Source organism: Tupaia chinensis, unplaced genomic scaffold (assembly GCF_000334495.1).
Source record: "Tupaia chinensis unplaced genomic scaffold, TupChi_1.0 Scaffold000078_1, whole genome shotgun sequence".
Lineage (NCBI taxonomy): Eukaryota > Metazoa > Chordata > Mammalia > Scandentia > Tupaiidae > Tupaia > Tupaia belangeri.
In genome coordinates, this window is record NW_006159539.1 from 8,539,809 (window position 1) to 8,555,360 (window position 15,552).

The 15,552-nt window shown below is 45.3% G+C and overlaps 1 long non-coding RNA gene across 2 annotated transcripts in view; it reads left to right on the top strand.

The window, feature by feature from the left end:
- The first annotated feature begins 324 nt into the window (after positions 1 to 324).
- LOC102470771 (uncharacterized) overlaps positions 325 to 15,552 on the top strand; it is a 30,658-nt gene continuing 15,430 nt past the window's right edge. Inside the window, exons 1-2 of one of the 2 annotated variants that reach the window (XR_003548249.1) lie at positions 325 to 427; positions 14,753 to 14,799. This is a non-coding gene — a long non-coding RNA (uncharacterized LOC102470771). Of the gene's footprint in view, positions 428 to 13,444; positions 13,522 to 14,752; positions 14,800 to 15,552 lie in introns of those variants that run through there. The other variant, XR_003548248.1, reaches the window with a different exon arrangement.

A 15,552-nucleotide genomic window follows, 5' to 3' on the forward strand; every position in this document is an offset into this window, starting at 1 on the left:
CACGGACAATAGCTCGAATGTCATTCGTGGACACAATAAATATTTCCCCGAAGTTCCTTCGCCCATCAGGAAACCACATCACATGCGCTTTCAAAACCAGTGGCCTGTTTCGACTTTCTGTAAGATGCCAGCTTTTTGCTGGAACAGTTTGGGTTTGCAATTAACCAAAGTGCACAATGGTTGTGTCCACCTTGATGGATGGGCAGGGCACAGAGTGTGCTTTGGCCAGTTACGGAAAGGAGAGAGAGAGAGAGAAAAAGTGAGAGAGAGAGAGATCAGGGTTTTAAATGCTGCCCCAACCCAGTTGCTTTGGCGTCAGAATATTGTCCATTTCGTGCGTCTACCAGGGGATGCTTCCTGTATTTAGTGCTTAGTCAGAGCTTTCTAAGCACCTGCTGGTCTCAGGCACAGAGCTGGCGATGCAGAGGTAAGAAGACAGGATTCCAGGGCCAGCTAGTGGCATGGTGGCTAGGGCAGCTGGATCCCATATGTCTGACTGCATGATTCGAGTCCCAAATTTGGAACACGCCAGGCACATGTGCATGCATGCACGCCCAAAATCACAAGAGGAGACTGGAAAAGAAGGGACTGTGGCGTGGCTGTCCCTCCCGGGGGCTGCTTTCTTGCTTTCTCTTTCTCTGTCTATCTCTTTCTAGTTAGCACAAGTGCCCTAAACCAAAATTTAAAAAGAGAGAGAGAGAGAGAAGTCCCACCTCAAAGTGTTCACAACCCAACAGCAAGCAGGCAAGGACAAGACGGTGTCTTCTTTCTTCCCTTTTTTTAAATTTCTTTTTTTATGAGGTGTTTGTCTTAGGGCACACATGCTCCCCAGAGAGAGAGAGAAACAGAGACAATGAGAGGAAAAGTGAGAAATCACCCCCCTAGTGGAATGGCTATGTCCCTTCCCTTCCCTTCCCTTCCCTTTTCCCTTTTCCCTTTTCCCTTTTCCCTTTTCCCTTTTCCCTTCCCTTCCCTTCCCTCACTGGAGACAAAGAGGGAAAGGGAGTTTGAGAAATCACCCCCCAGGGAGAATTACCATGTCATGGTCCCTTCTCCTCCATTCTCCTCTAAGGATTCTGAGCACACACGCACCCATGCCCAGCATGATTTTCCAACTGTGAGGTCCGGGATTTGAACTGCAAACTTGGCCATGTGGGATCCAGTCACCTTAACCTCCACGCCACCTACTGGTTTCTGTTATATATCCTTTTTAAGATTTATTTATTAGTAAGATTTACTATTGATGCTATGCTAGATTTACAAACTCACCTGGACTGGATTGCATCTTCTCCTGTGTTTTGAAACAGTCCTTGTTCAGAAGAACGCTCTGTTCTGTGAACTGTTGAAAGCGTGTACTCTGATAACAGTCTGACCCCAAAGCCTTTTGGGTGGAGCGGTTCTTAGCAACTGGTTTGCTTCTTTTCATGCTTGTTGGTCAGCATTATTATTTATTTTTTTTACTTCTCTTCGAGGCAAATGTAGTAATTTATGTTTTCTCAGCAAATGATTCATTGCACTGAGACTTTATTCAGTATCAGCATAAAATTGTATCACCGTGTTAAACTCCTCGCTCGTAACTGTCCCCATGCTTTGTTTTTCATATCTGTGATCTGTTTTCCCCCTTCTCCTTTTTATTTTGGTTTTAGAATTATTTTTATTTAGCTTTATTTGTTTATTTATTTTAATTTGACCAGAGAAGGACAGAGTGAGAGAGTGGGAAAGTGAGAAAGAAAACTGCCAGGTCTGGGACTCGAACTGCGGTCAGCCCCGTGGGAGTTCAGTGCCCTTAACCACCATGCCACCTGCTGCCCCTATATTATTGGGTACAAAATATGTCATGACTTTTCCCACAACCCAACAGATTTTTCAGAGGTTTGTACCAAAATGCGTCTTTGTAGAAACTGGTGTGAGAACTATTGATCCCTGGTGGTTGCTTTCTGCCTTCTTTATTTGCTTTTGCATCTACTATCCTTGGGCTTAAACATTCATTTTTTAAAAAGAGCATTATTTAACTTTATTGATTTATTTACTTATTTATTTTAATTTGACCAGAGAGGGACAAAGTAAGAAAGACAGAGAGAGGGAAAGTGAGAAAGCAAGTCTGGGATTTGAACTGTGGTCAGCCATGTGGGAGTCCAGCACCTTTACCTGCCATGACACCTGTTAGCCCCTGGGCTTAGACATTCTTAAAATGAATGCTTAGATATTTTCTTTCTTTCTTTTTTTTCCCTCAAGAATTATTTAACTTTATTTACTTACTTATTTAAATTTTACCAGAGGGGGACAGAGTGAGAGAGAGAGGGAAAGTGAGAAAGCAAGCTGCCAGGTCCAGGACTCAAACTGCGATTAGCCACGTGGGAGTCTAGTGCCCTCAACCACCATGCCACCTGCTAGCCCCGCTTGCTTATTATTTTTAAATAATTTAAATCAATGCATTTATTCTCAGACTACATCCTATTCCTTTGTATGAAGCGTTCAGCTTGTACAACCTTGGGGATTTTCCCCAGACCCAGAAGAGCCAATTCCCCTCTTTCTGGATTCTCAGCAGTGCTCCTCCCACAAGGGGGGTGTCTCATAGCAAATTAAAACAAATAAACAAAAACTGTTCGTGAAAAGATGGAATTAAGGCGAGTTTATTTTGGTGCAAAAACAATCTGAACTCCAAGCATAGCTTTTTCTTTTTCTTTTTTTTTAGTGAGAGATTTTTGCTATAGGCATGTGTGCTCACCAGAGAGAGACAGAGAGTGAGAGACAAGACACAGAAAGTAAGAAATCATCCCACATAGGTGGATGGCCTTGCCACAATCCCTTCTCCTCCAGTTTCCTCTTGGGATTTTGGGCACACCTGCACAGGTTGTCTGGTGTGTTTGAAGTCACTGGGTCTGGGACTTGAACCATGGTCAGCTATGTGGGAGTCCAGTGATGTAGCCATTACGTCATCTCCTAGTCTAGCTTACTCAAAATAAGCAGTTCCCAGGGACTTAATTTTTTTTTTAATAAAAAAACCTGTTTTTAGGGACCAGCAGGTGGCATGGTGGTTAAGACACTAGACATTCCCACATGGCCAACCATGGTTCAAGTCCTGGGCCTGGTGGCTTGCTTTCTCACTTTCTTTCTCATCAAACTAAAATAAATGAATGAATAAATAAAATAAATAATTACAAAAACCTGTTTTTTTTTTTTTTTTTTTTTGGAGGGTTTTTGCTTTAGGGCGGCTGGGCGTTTTTCGCTATAGGGCGCGTGCGCTCGCCAGACAGACAGAGAGAGACATAGAGACAGAAAGCAAGAAATCACCCCCCACGGGGGATGGTCATGCCGCAATCCCTTCTCCTCCATTCTCCTCTCGGGATCTTGGGCACGCACGCACATGCGCCCGGCGTGAGTTTTAAGCCACCGGGTCCGGGACACAAACCACGGTCGACTACGTGGGAGTCCAGTGACATAGCCATTACGCTAACTGCTGGTTCCAATAAAAACCTGTTTTTAATTGACAGTGGGCAAGTGTGCTCTCCAGAGAGACCACGCCCTGTTGGTGACCATATGCCTTCTTTATTTCTCTATTCTGTCATGACTTGGAGCACGCACATGCATTCTGGCACATTTTTCAAGCTACTAGGGCCAGGATTCAGATAATGGTTGGCCATGTGGGATCTGGTTCCCTTAACCACTAGTCCATGAAGCTAGCCCTCTCACGAACCTCTTGGAGACTCCCTCACGTATATCCTGGGTCATGATTAAAAATGAATTTCTGATTGTAAAATATAGCTTGAAGAGCTTAGGGGAAAATCACCACCTTCTTAAACTCTCTGTTTTGAGGACAGATACATTTAGACTCATCCCTTCCCACCGTCACATATCCCAGGAGTTTTAGGCCCTGGGAGAGAACCAAATAAACTGATTATTTATTTCCATAATTACAGATGTTTTAGCTTCCTCCACGGGCATGAAATTAGCCATACATAGAGAGGGTGCCTGACATACGAACTGGCTCCCTGAGCTCAGGACCAACTGGGAGTTAATGGGTGCTCATAGCCAGGTTTTATGAATGGGCCTAACTAGGCTAGTACGTGGTCTGGAGGGGCTGGCTCTGGATCCCACATGTCCCACTGCATGGTTTGAGCCCTGGATGTAGCAGCTTGAAAAATGCACCAGGCATGGGTGTGTGCATGCCCAAAATCTCAAGAGGGGACTGGAAGAGAAGGGATTATGGTGTGGCCCTCCTTCCTGAAGGGTGTTCTCTCTCTCTCTCTGTCTCTGGTGAGTACACAAACCTCATAGCAACAACACCAACAAATTCTAATTGTGGTGGGCAAGAGGAAGAGTCAATGTTCTGAGAGAGTCTAGGTTCATGCCTAGACCTCTCCCTGAACCTGCCAGGCACGTGTGTGCCCATGATCCAGTGCTGGCTGGGGCTGGGGGTGGATCGTGGCATTACTATCCCATTGGGGATGCTCTCTCTCTGTCTCTATTCTCTCACCTATGGAACAAATAAATACACTTATAAAAATCAAAACCAAAACCAAAACATCTCCATCCAGACATGTCAGAAGATCTCTAAGAAACTACTCTGAGTAGTACACCAAATGCGAGGCTTCCATTTTACAGCTTTTCGTCTCCTGCAGGCCAGCCTTCCTGAGTTGTTTTACAAAGGAGTAGCTTGCTCATAATTCCCAGGCTGAAGCTATTTCTAGGGAAGGAATCTATGGTATCATGGATAAACAAAGCAGCCATAAATTGTAAATGTATATAATAAAAAATCCTCATACATGGAGCTTCTTTAAATCGTGTGTCTTCCCAAGGGAGCAATTCCCTCATTTCATAAACATAGGTGAGTCGGGAGACATTGAGTTCTGGGGACATAAGGCTGACTAAGACAAACCTATAAACTGCAAAAGTAGATGGATAGTACTCTGGATGTGTCTTGCTAAATTCATATGTTGAAATTGAATTCCTGAAGTTGATGGTGTTGGACATTGGGAGTGTTGGAATGTGATTAGGTCACAGAGCTATCATATGTGAGATTATGCCAATATAAAAGAGGTCCCAGAGAGTGCCTTGTGCCTTCCACTGTGTGAAGACACAGGGAGAAGGAGCCATCCACAAACCAGGAAGTGGGTCCTCTCTAGACACTGAATCTGTTGGTGCCCTGAGTGTGGACTTCCCAGCCTCCAGAACCACAAGAAATAAATGTCTATTGTTATAAGCTACACAGTGTAGGATATTTAGTTACAGCAGCCCAGACAGATTAAGATAGGCCAGGGAAGCTCAGTGAAGTGAGAGCTTTGAGGAGGCCAGCACCTGCCAGGCTGGTCAGGAACAGCATGAAATGATGGAAACTGGGCCTGTTCACAGCCTAGTGGTTAAGCGAGTCAGATCCTACATGGCCAAACCTGGCTTGAATCCTGGGCCTGGTGTTTTGAACGATATATTTAGCACTTGTGTGTTCATGTCTAAAACCTGGATAAGATGGAGAGATGGAGGAGAAGGGATTGTGGCATGACTATGCCCCATGGGGATAGGGGTGCTTTCTCTCTATTTCTTTCTATGTTTCTCTGTTTCTCTCTGTCTCTGTCTCTCTCTCTCTGGATAATGTATGCATGCGCTGGCAATTAAAAAAAAGGAGAGAAAATGGTGAAAGCCTACTATGTGCCAGGCACTGACAATGAGTGATAAGCAGCACAGAGATGTAGCTGAGGGTCTGGGAGAAGAGGACAGATGTGCCACAGGGCTAAGCAGGGAGGCCCACCTACCATGAGGTCATGAGTCCCATTTAGCAGGTGCCACTGCTCTATGGCTAAGATTTCCTGGGGAATTCCTGCTCTGGAGGGTCCTACTGATGCCACTCAGCCACTGACCTGAGTGACTAAACTTATTCCTTCAAAGGACTATCCTTAGGATAAATATTGTATCTGAGAAGTCACCTTCCCAAGTAACATCACAGGGTCAAGACATTCCTCAGGTTCCCTTGACTGGTTAGATTCCCTGTGACCAACAGGTTTCATCAGTGACATTCACGCACATTGTTCCTTTTGGTTTTAAGAGTGCACCACCATTATTTTTCTTCTTCCCTCCAGAGCGCTTTCTTGGCCCACTGCGTCTAGATACTTATTAGATTTGCCTCTCGACCCCTCCCCCGCCACTGACCCAAATAGTCCTATTTATAACTCTCGGCTGTTGGCGGGTCTACAGTGCTGGCCTCCGGGGAGACATTTGTAGACCAGGATGCCTGGGAGTTGTCTGGGAACACGGGCTGGGATGATGAAGACACCCAGGCGAGCTCTTTCTCTCAGAATTTATGATGAAAAGTTGGATGTCAAGAGCTGGAGACTTAGGACAGACAACAGCCCTGTGTTTGCAATTTGCAGGATGAAGAGGGCACATTCCGTTTAGCCAGGGGGATAGCCAAAACCAGCATTTTGACTCACAAATTAGTCAATAACTCGCTAGCAAAAATGAGAAGTAATGGTTCTAGTTACAAATAATCAGTAACTTTTTTTTTTTTTTTTCCAAGACACAAATAGTGACCAGCAGGTGGTGTGGTGGTTGAGATGTCGAACTCCCACATGGCTGACTGTGGTTCAAGTCTCAGACCTGGCAGGTTGTTTTCTCGCTTTCCAACTCGCTCTCTTGCTGTCTCTCTCTCTCTCTTTTTAAAAAATATTTATTTACAGAGGAGGGCAGGTAGTGTGGTGGTGAAGAGTCCTGGACAGCCACATGGCTGACTGCAGTTTGAGTCCTGGACCTGGCGGCTTGCTTTCTCAGTTTTCCTCTCTCTCTCTCTCACTCTGTCACTCTCTGGTCAAATTAAAAATAAAATAAAGTGAAGAAATAAAGTTAAATGAAATAATTCTTAAAATATTTATTTATTTTTATTTGTTACTATTATTTTTTAATTTGAGGAGAGAAGGAGAGAGAGAGAGACAGAAAGCTAGAGAGCAAGTCACCAGGTCCAAGACTCGAACCGTGGTTGGCCATGTGGGAATCCAGCACTTTAACCACCATATCACCTGTCGGCCCCTCTCGCTGCCTCTTGTGAGTACACATGCCCTATAGCAAATTCAAAAATAAATAAATAAAATTAGATAAATAATTCTTTAAAAAGATACACCAAGTGGAATATTTGGGGCAACAGTTTAGATAGGCGTTTTGGGGCCAGCAGATGGCGTGGTGGTTAAGGTGTTGGACTCCTACATCACCAACCATGGTTCGAGTCCTGGACATGGCAGCTTGGTTTTTCACTCTCTCTCCCTCTCCTTCTGTCATGAGCACATGTGCCCTATAGCAAATTAAAAAGTGATAATAATAGATAAAATTAAAATAAATAGAGGTTTGGGCAGAGAGTGTTTTCTGGACAGAAACTACATCTTAAGTTGGGCCATTTTCATGGTGTCTAAATGGCTCTGGTGAGAAATGGGTCAGGGAGAAGATTATTGGAGGTGGGGAATGAATGAACACTTGGGGCTTAAATCATCCTCACAGACCCACTCCGATAAGTGTAAATAATTCCAAGTCGATCTCCAATTTGTTCCCGGAAATTCAGAGTCACGCTTTCCAAAGGGTTACCCGCTCGCTCTCAAGGCCTAAAGTAAATACCATTTGAGACCTTGCTTCTAAAAGTCTGATTTTCCTCATTCTGCAAAACTGCTGAAACGTAAATAAATAAAAGGTAAAAAAAACTTTCCTCTTTCTCCTATTTTCAACTATTTATCCTCAATTTTATCTACCGATTTGGTTTGAATCCTGATTCTTTTCGGACCATGAATAAAAACATCCTGCTATACACATCATCATCTGACATCTCCTGCTTTTTTTTTTTTTTCCCCCCTGTTACTGTTTTTGGGATTTATGCTGATTCAATTTTTCACTTCACGGAGGCTCAGATTAAAAAATGTGTTTCTGAGGCCCAGGATCTTGGCCCGCAAGGAGTCCACAGGGAGGCCTTTCTCCCCCAAATTTGTCTCAGGCTTTAGCACGTCAGAGCTAGTTGCAATCAAAGTCGGCAGAGCCCAGACTTCCTGTTGGCTTGTCTTCCCGAGGAACCCACACAGTTCAGGACAGCCTTAGCTCACGAGGGATCGTAGGCAAGGTAGCCACACAGCCAGAGTTCAAAATACTGGATCCAAAAAGCCTCGTCCAAACGCATGTGTGTTACCCAGCAGGGGGGAAGAGGTATGTTTCTGTCACCAGTTTATAATACAGAGTTCTTGATGTAACAAGGCAAACATTATTCCTCCCTATGGGGTATTCTCTGTTCAAGCTGCCTGTTTAGACTTAAGTCAGGAGTCACAATTAGTCGTACACATCTCTCTCTTTTTTTTGTTACCCCCATTGGCTTTTTTTTTTTTTTTTTTTGAGAGGTTTTTGCCATAGGGGGCATACCCCCACCAGACAGACAGATCTTCCGGAGTTTAGGTCCGATGGAAACTGGTGTTCTTAGTGGGCAACTCAGATACTCACACAGCAAAATCTGACAGTCCGTCCTAATAACTTTCCAATACTAATCCTTTAAAACTAGAAGTTACAGCAGAGAAAATAAAAAGGATTATTTTAAAACACTCACTCCTTTTTTTTTTTTTTTGAGAGGTTTTTGCCATAGGGCGCATACGCTCACCAGACAGACAGAGACAGAGAGACAGAAAGCGAGAAATCACCCTCCTCCCCCCCGGGGAGGGTGGCCATGCCGCAATCCCTTCTCCTCCATTCTCCTCTCGGGATCTTGGGAACGCATGCATACACGCCTGGTGTGAGTTTTAATCCACCGGGTCCGGGATGTGAACCACGGTCAACTACATGGGAGTCCAGCGACATAGACATTACGCAAACTGCTGGTCCCAACCCCCTATTGGCTTTTCAAGGGTGGGTCTCTGTCCAGGAGGTGAGTAAGATGAGGTAGGCATTGAGAGATGGCGGTTGAATGACTGAGTGAGTGAATGACCTGTCCCTGGCCTGGGGGGTCCAGGCTGTTGTTATGTTTATTTCACTTGGGACTTAACCCAAACCAGGAGATTCTGGGAAGAGTCAGGGGCTATGCCAGGCTGCTAAAGACAGGGAGAATAGAATCGTTTATTTCAGCCTGACTTCTCAGGACCTCTGTTTTTTCATTGGTATAAAGGTCTAATAGGAGAAGATAGTTTCTTCTTCTTCTTCTTTTTTTTTTAAAATTTCTTTCCCCCCCCTAAAGGGCTACAGGGTGCATGCTTTCATCAGAGAGCAACAGAAAGACACACAGAGAGAGGGAAAGTGAGAGATTATCCTCTAGGGGGATGGTCATGCTGCAACCCTTTCTCCTCTACTTCCTTCTCATATTTTGGGCACACACACACTAATACGAAGCACATTTTTCAAGCCACTGTGTCTGAGACTTGAACCATGTAGTTGGCCATGTGGGATCCAGCGCCTTAACCTCCATGCCACCTGCTGGCCTGAAGATGGTTTCTTTTTTTTTTTTTTTTTTTTTTTTTTTTTTTGTTGTTTTTTAAAGAATTATTTTATTCAATTTTATTCATTCATTCATTTATTTTAATTTGACCAGAGAGAGGAGAGTGAGAAAGCAAGCCACCAGGTCCAGGACTTGAACCATGGTCAGCCATGTGGGAGTGATCAGTGCCTTAACCACCATGCCACCTGCCGGTCCCTGAAGATGGTTTCTAAGAATCCTAGTCTAGCAAGCCCTTTAAAGAACTCACTGACCATCTCATTTCTTTTTATGCTATTCCTGTAAAGCAGAGAAAGGGTAGGAAAATAACCCCCTGGTGCCAGGCAAGCTGCACATGGGGGGTGGTGGCATTGGTGAGCCAGGTCAGGCCAGTGACCGCTGGCCCCACCAGACCCACCTCTCATCCATGGCCGTTACACTGAAATGCCCTGTCTACTCTCCTGGGATGAAACTGACACTTGGCCTAAACTGCCTACTTATACAATTCAAAACGGTATGTCTTCCATGATCACATACAGGGGAAAATAACAGAAAATGTTTTCCAGGAAAATATTTTGTATTTAATCATGAAGTCGAAGTATTTTGAAGAATAGATCTATGTATGAAGCATGAGGTAACACTCGATTGAGTCATTTTGGAACATTTTTAGAGTTTCTTTGTATTTTATTCATGACGGCACCTGTGTGAGCATGCACGCAAGTGAGAGAGAGAGAGAAAGAGAGTAGCATCTTGATAGATCTCATCCAGCCATAAGCCCCTTCCCCCACCCTCCAGTTCATCGGGACCTTGAGCACAGATGTGTTTCAGGTTGACCGAGTCAGGGATCTGAACCTATGCTGGCCCCCAAAAGAGCAGCTTTACTAAGATACAATTCCCATAGCACAAAATTCACCCCTTCTAAGTATATCGTTCAGGAGGCTTTGGTATATTCAATCTTGGTTTGATTTCTAAACAAGGAAACAGTTTTCATTTGATTCTGGAGACAGAAGGATTCAGCTTAAAAAAGATGGTCACTTTTCTATTGTGGTAAAGATATAGGTAACATTAGATCGATGTTTTTGACCATCTCTAAATGCACATAACGTAGATGTTTAAAAGTCCTGCTATGGGGATGGGGACCAGCAGGTGGAGTGGTGGTGAAGACACTGGACTCCCACATCGCTGATCGTAATTTGAATACTACTTGAAATTCACACTGGGCACATGTGTATGCATGTTCGAAATCCCATGAGGAAAATGGAGAAGGGACTGTGGTATGGCCATCCATCAGGGGGTGTGATTTCTCACTTTCTCTCTCATTTTCTCTCTCTCTCTCCCCCTCTCTCTCTCTCTGGCGAGCTCACACGCCCTGTGGCAACAAACCTGAAAGAAAAAAAAGTCCTGCAACCTGCAAATTGGGCAGGAAGATGGGAGACAAATGAGGAGAGACATACAGCCCTAAGGAAGTGGGTCTCCAAGGATCTGAGCTGAGAGAGCAGTTCTAAAATTTCTAATTTGTTTTTTGAGAGAGATTTTTTGCTATAGGGTGCGTGTGCTCACTGGAGAGACTGAGAGACAGAGAGAGAAAGTGAGAAATCATTCCCTGGGGGGGGATGGGCATACTGGAATCCCTTCTCCTCCATTCTCCTCGGGATTTTGGGCACGCACGCACACGTACCTGGCGTGTTTTAAGCCACTGGATCTGGGGACTTGAACCTCAGTCGATTACGTGGGAATCCAGCGATGTAACCATTATGCCATCTGCTGGTTCCCACATTTTCATTCCTTGGCAGATGGATATGGGGTCTTCACCACACATGAATAACTGCGTTTGCGCTTCATATGCCCTGCTGCACATGAGTTCAAGATGCCCAAACTAGTCTATACCCTGTTCAAGGAGCCAGGTCTGTCAAGTTCATGCTTGGTTACCATAGCATTTACAAATTGCTACAGACATTCCTAAATTCTCCTTCTTGATCTGTGGACCGGTTAGAACAGGTCACAGACTGGCACTGCTCCGTGAATCACCCTTTTAAGTAACATTACACATACTTGAGGAAGCTTCTAGAGACTTCGTACTCCTGGAGTTTTCTTTCTCATTCTCTCTCTTATTAATATATGCAAACTCTGTTTCTGGAGGAATCCTAAGTGACTTAATCACCTCCTGGACTCAGCTGTGGTCTCTGAGCTTCCCAGCAAAACCACGCTGTCCCTAGGAGAGAAGTCTGGAATGTGCTTAACAGGTGGTTGGCCAGCAGCCATGTCTGTAGGGGGTCTCAGCTCCAGTTTCCGGATCTCAGTGGATACTCAGACAGCAAAACTAGTATGGGGGACCAAGAGAAGATAAAGAGGAGGATGGTTCTGGGCCCTCAGGCCACGGTTCAAGAGAGGACCCAGCTAGGTGAGGACAGTTACCAAATGCAAATCGGCAAGAATAGGTGCGTACTAGAAAATCTTTATTGAGATGTAGCAGTCAAACCGCATAGCTATTCAACAACCATAACTATGTCTTAAATAATCAGTTCAGCTGGTCTCTATTTAACATAATAGCTGCCTATTAAACCTAAATTAAAGGCAGAGTTAAATATCTCTAGGACACAAAAACCCCAAAATGACTGCCAAACCCAGAATGAAACCTCTGGCTGGAATGAGCTCTGAGCGTGTCCGCTTGGTCTGCGTGTACTGGGTCCAGATGCAGTCAGGGCCCCTTGCACTCCCCAGATGTCTGCACTTGAAGACTAGTTCCCAGGACTGGGGTGGGGTGGGGGGCAAGCCCTGGAGTACATTTCAATCTTGATAGTATCTCATGAATTTGTTTTGTTTTGTTAGACATTCCTGAATATGGCGGAAACATAGAAATGCTTCCAGGAAGCACTGTGAGACCATGATGGCCTGGGATATGACAGGATATGACAGAGTGACGAGAGAGACAGAGACAGAGAGAGAGAGAGAGAGAGAAACTGGGGAAGTGAGAAAGCAAGCTGCCAAGTCCGGGACTCGAACTGTGTTTGGCCATGTGGGAGTCCAGCGCCCTTAACCACCACACCACCTGCCAGCCTGAGCACTATTTTATCTTTGAAAGTTATCTACTAAGGTAAGCTATCCCTCCACGGTCTTGTTTCAGAATAATGAAGGACATGTGGTAAAATATTTGCTATAAAAGGGACCAGCAGTTAGCGTAGTGGCTATGTTGCTGAACTCCCATGCAGTAAGCTGCGGTTCGAGTCCCAGACCCGGTGGCTTCAACTCACAACAGGCACGTATGCATGCGTGCCCAAGATCCCAAGAGGAGAATGGAGGAAAAGGGATTGTGGCGTGGCCATCCCCTTTGGGGGGTGATTTCTCGCTTTCTGTCTCTTTGTCTCTTTCTGGTGAGCGCACACTCCCTATAGCAAATAAACCAAAAAAAAAAATTGCTATAAAAAATGGAATGTTAGATCTGATAAGATTAAGAAACTTTGGAGTGAATAGTTTTCATCTCTAGGATTTTAGGAAAAATAAAATGACATTAAAAGAAAATAGGGACCAGCAGATGGCGTAATGATTACATCGCTGGATTCCCACATAGTTGACCGTGGTTCGAGTCCTGGACTTGGCAGCTTGAAACTCATGCTGGGCTCGTGTGCGTGCGTGCCCAAGATCCCAAGAGGAGAATGGAATAGAAGGGATTGTGGCGTGGCCATCCCCTTTGGGGGGTGATTTCTCGCTTTCTGTCTTTCTATCTCTGTCTGTCTCTTTGGTGGGCACACGCAGCCTAGAGCAAAAATCTAACATACATACATACACACACACACACACACACACACATAAAAATAACAGCCACCAGAACTTCTCCCAAAGAAAAAGGGCAACACACTGGCTGCAGAGATTGCACGTGCCTTTCATAATAGCAACCCCTCCCGCCCCCTCCTCACCCTGCCCTGTTCAAACAAATGTCAATTATTTCGCCCTCTGTGTCTTCATCTCCCCTGGGAGTTGAGTCCACCCTCATAATCCTCCCTGGCAACTGTTGCTAGGAAGATGCTGCCTCTTGAGCTGACCTTCCAAATGCCTGAGCTCATGGCTGGCCGTCTCCCAGCTGCTGGTGGGGGATCAATTTAGCCCAGGTGAGTGATAATAATAAGCACACTGAGAACAAGAAGCAGCCACACCCATCAGGGTGCCAGGGACAGTACGGAACGCATGGCAATTACAGACTGTTGGATCTCAGTACTGTTGTCCCTCCAGGAAGGTACGGGAGAAAGAACAGGACCACTCCACACCTGCTTGTTCAAATAGCAACGGAGGCGCTGTTTAATTTCGCCCTTTCTTTAAGCCTGTCGGCGTGGTGTGTGACTTCCAGGAAGGCAGGCTCCAGTTCATGGGTTCAGCTTCTGCTTCTCTATCTTTTCGTTTCTTTTTTTTCTTTTTTTTGGAGAGGTTTTTGCTATAGGGCACGTGCACTCACCAGACAGACAGACAGAGACAGAGAGACAGAAAGCGAGAAATCACCCCCCAGAGGGGATGGCCACACTGCAGTCCCTTCTCCTCCATTCTCCTCTCGGGATCTTGGGCACGCATGCACACGCGCCCGGTGTGAGTTTAAGCTATGGGGTTCGGGACTGGAACCGCAGTCGACTACATGGGAGTCCAGCAACATAGCCATTACGCTAACTGCTGGTCCCCTCATTTCTTTTGTTCTTAAAGAGATATTTTTTGCTATAAGGTCCGTGCACTCTCCAGACAGACAGAGACAGATAATGAGAAATCACTCTTGACGGGGGGATGGCCACACCACAATCCCTTCTTCATTCTTCTCTTGGGATCTTGGGTATGCACACATACCCGCCCAGTGTGTTTTAAGTAACTGGATCCAGGACTTGAACCGCAGTCAACTACACAGGAGTCCAGCAACGTACCCTTATGCCATCCGTGATAATAACAGTGATGATGATAGCGCTGTTAGCTGATACTAGCCCTGGCACTGGTGTTGTCCTAGGTGCGTTAAGTGAATTACTTTGTTTAATCTCCCATGGCAACACTATGAGAAAGACACAAGCTCCCCTAGTGTACTAATCGAGGAACTGAGTTGGAGCGATAACACTGCTTGTCCAGCTCCCCCCAGTCCACGAGCGGAGAAGTGGGATTCGCACCCACGTCTGACTAGCCCGTGAGCTGGCCTGTAAAACCCTTTACCGGTCTTTACCTTGTGCTCTGTGGTTTGCCATTCACTGGCTTTAGGCTTTCTTCACTGATTTTGATCATTTGCTTTTGGTTTGAAGAGCTACAAATGACAGTGCATTCAATAAGATAGATTCATTTATTTATTTATTTATTTATTTATTCACTCATCACCAGATGTGACCGGAAGCCTGTGTTTGCTGCCCAGCTCGCTGGAAACCCAGGTGAGCCAGATCCACAACCTTCCCCAGGGAGCTGAAGGCCTGATTCTCTTTAGACTTGAGCTTCCGATGAATCTTGTTCTCAGAAGCACACAGCCCCTTTGATCCTGTCGGGTTTGTGATGGGTGATGGTGGGGAGAGTGTACTTCACAGATTCCAGGATGTTTGGCCACAGAGGTGCTCAGGAAATAACTGGTTGATTTATTAATTTTTTTTTTGAGAGTTTTGCTATATGGCTCACCAGAGAGACAGAAAGAGACAGAGAGATGGAAAGTGAGAAATCATCCCCTAGGGGGGATGGCCACACCGCAGTCTCTTCTTGGGATTGTGGGCGTGTACACATATGGGTCAGGTGTGAGTTTCAAGCTACCACGTCTGGGACTTGAACTGCAGTTGACCATGTGGGAATCCAGAGCCTTAACCACTGTGCCATCTGCTGGTCCCACTGGTGAATTTTTTAAAAAAATTTCTTTCTTTCATGAGAAAGTGAGAGACAGACCAAAAAAAAAAAAAAAAAAAAAAGGAGACAGTCAGTTTCCATAGCATCTCACTATGTCAGATGTGACCCTCCTTCCAGCCAGCTGGGATCATGGGTAGACAGGCCAGGACTAGCCATGGGGTCACACCCAGTCAAAGCGACCTGGAGACACAGCTCTGTCCCATGCTTGGAAAGGCAGATAATTTCCATGCAGGACTGAGGACTGTCACCCACACTGCACATTCCACATCAGACTGCAGAGCCCTGTCTTGTGCACG